Source organism: Paramisgurnus dabryanus, chromosome 9 (assembly GCF_030506205.2).
Source record: "Paramisgurnus dabryanus chromosome 9, PD_genome_1.1, whole genome shotgun sequence".
Taxonomy (NCBI): Eukaryota; Metazoa; Chordata; class Actinopteri; order Cypriniformes; family Cobitidae; genus Paramisgurnus; species Paramisgurnus dabryanus.
This window is the reverse complement of record NC_133345.1, coordinates 14,709,858-14,712,357: the sequence shown is the minus strand read 5'-3', so window position 1 is coordinate 14,712,357 and position 2,500 is coordinate 14,709,858. Positions and strand designations below refer to the sequence as shown.

The 2,500-nt window shown below is 42.1% G+C and overlaps 4 non-coding genes across 4 annotated transcripts; 2 read left to right on the top strand and 2 right to left on the bottom strand.

The window, feature by feature from the left end:
• The first annotated feature begins 111 nt into the window (after nucleotides 1–111).
• Nucleotides 112–183, top strand: trnaw-cca (transfer RNA tryptophan (anticodon CCA)). Its single transcript has one exon. It is a non-coding gene; the product is annotated as a tRNA-Trp (tRNA).
• A 401-nt stretch (nucleotides 184–584) lies between these two features.
• Nucleotides 585–656, bottom strand: trnae-uuc (transfer RNA glutamic acid (anticodon UUC)). The gene has a single exon. It is a non-coding gene; the product is annotated as a tRNA-Glu (tRNA).
• Nucleotides 657–1,198: 542 nt separating this feature from the next.
• Nucleotides 1,199–1,270, top strand: trnaw-cca (transfer RNA tryptophan (anticodon CCA)). The gene has a single exon. It is a non-coding gene; the product is annotated as a tRNA-Trp (tRNA).
• A 399-nt stretch (nucleotides 1,271–1,669) lies between these two features.
• On the bottom strand, nucleotides 1,670–1,741 carry trnae-uuc (transfer RNA glutamic acid (anticodon UUC)). Its single transcript has one exon. It is a non-coding gene; the product is annotated as a tRNA-Glu (tRNA).
• Nucleotides 1,742–2,500: the final 759 nt, after the last annotated feature.

The following is a 2,500-nucleotide window of genomic DNA, read 5'->3' as shown; positions in this document are numbered from 1 at the left end:
ACAAAAGGGACAACATGCGTCTTAGGAGTCGTCTGCTGTAAACTGTTTGTTGGGATGATCCAATCAGCCTGGGTCTACACAGCCAGAACAGGTGCCAAATGGCGTGCGTTAGATCTCGTGGCGCAACGGTAGCGCGTCTGACTCCAGATCAGAAGGTTGCGTGTTCAAATCACGTCGGGATCAGTGGTCGTTTCTTGCAGTTATGAAGTCACACAAGGTTTGTTGCGCTGTACTAGAGAGACGTAACCTTTTGGAGAATGGGTGCTGTCGGCAACCTGAGTGTGAGCCAGCCAATCCCTTTGACCTCACTTCTCAATCACATAGATCAGTAGGTCACCGCGTGAATGTCCACTTTAGCACCACTGAGTCATTAAGATTTTTTCCCTCTTCGTACAGGGGAGGTAACCAATGAGGGAATACAGTAATTTGTCATGAATCAGTTTCCTCCACTTTATAATTTGCGTGAGCTCAAAAAAGGCAAATATTGGAAGAGGCGAGGAATTTTTTCACCCACTTTACTCAACACATCAACCCCACAAAGCAGTGAAGTATTTCAATCTTGAAGAGATGCAAAAGGCAGCGGCTTCCCATACCGGGAGTCGAACCCGGGCCGCCTGGGTGAAAACCAGGAATCCTAACCGCTAGACCATATGGGACAACACGCCTAAGCAGCTGGGTTGTGGAGGTGGAGAGAGTGGCAATTTCAGGCCTTACTGGCATTTTGCTTTCAGAACGTTGTCCTTTTGTGACTTGAGATTTTGGTGAGCAGTTATCCTGGGCCACCCGAGTGTCGGCAAGCCAGTTGTTCTGGCTGCACTGCTCAATCAGACAGATCTATGTGTCACCCCATGTTTGTCCACATTAGCACTGTTTGGCGTTAAAGATTGTTCCTTCCCTCTTTGCGTCGCTGAGGAAAAAATTGAGAATATACAGTGATGTGTCAGAAATCAATTTCCTTCCACTGTTCCATCTGCAGTAGTCCACCACTTTTCCCATAATAAAAGAGTGGAGTCGCAAGCCCCCCAATTTTTGAAGCAATCCAGAAAGAATTTCTATATTTCTCTGCATGTGTAAGCATGAAACGTGTACAAAAGGGACAACTTGCATCTTAGGAGTCGTCTGCTGTAAACGGTTTGTTGGGATGATCTAATCAGCCTGGGTCTACACAGCCAGAACAGGTGCCAAGTTGCATGCGTTAGATCTCGTGGCGCAACGGTAGCGCGTCTGACTCCAGATCAGAAGGTTGCGTGTTCAAATCACGTCGGGATCAGTGGTCGTTTCTTGCAGTTATGAAGTCACAAGGTTTGTTGCGCTGTACTAGAGAGACGTAAGCTTTTGGAGAATGGGTGCTGTGGGCAACCTGAGTGTGAGCCGGCCAATCCCTTTGACCTCACTACTCAATCAGATAGATCAGTAGGTCACCGAGTGAATGTCCACTTTAGCACCACTGAGTCATTAAGATTTTTTCGCTCTTCTTACAGGGGAGGTAACCAATGAGGAAATACAGTAATTTGTCATGAATCAGTTTCCTCCACTTTATAATTTGCGTGAGCTCAAAAAAGGCAAATATTGGAAGAGGCGAGGAATTTTTTCACCCACTTTACTCAACACATCAACCCCACAAAGCAGTGAAGTATTTCAATCTTGAAAAGATGCAAAAGGCAGCGGCTTCCCATACCGGGAGTCAAACCCGGGCCGCCTGGGTGAAAACCAGGAATCCTAACCGCTAGACCATATGGGACAACACTAGGGCTGGGATAAACGATTATTTTTTTAACGATTAATCTAGCGATTATTTTTTCGATGCATCGATTAATCTAACGATTCATTTTGTCAGTCCGATTCGACTTCGATTCGATTCGATTCTCGATTATCTCCCCATTAATTAACTAATAGCATGTTATACATGTTGATTTACATATCTGAATGTAAACATTTCAATATATCTTTATTGCTCTTAAAATTTAAAATAAAAAAAGACTATACAAGTGCAAAATAATGCATTCTTAGACAGAGGTAGCATTCAAAAAAGCATTTGTACTGTACAGACTGTGCAGTTAAGTAACCGTATAAAAATCTTAAGTTCAAATTACTTTATTTTACATGCATTTATGAGCAAAACCTCTTCAATGTGCCTTTTTATGGTCTGTGTAATTTTTATAACTAGATTTGTTTAATACACATTGTTTTTCTGTCCATTTAATGACAGATATAAACACAATTATTTTAAGAAGCACATATATTATTAAATCTCTTTCTCTTAAGTTTATTAAGATAGATGAGGACTCATTTACTGCTGGACAGAGAGTGAATGAAAGCGCAGTCTTCTGGCAACAGTGACATATTTCATTGCTTTCTGTTAAATTGCTCAAATGACTGTTTAAAACACACTTGGCATCACATTCATGATTTTACGGTAAAATGACACTTTTTCGCGTAAATCCACGAGCATTTAGACCATAAACAAAGCACTTTCACTTTAATTGAGCGTGAGCAGCGC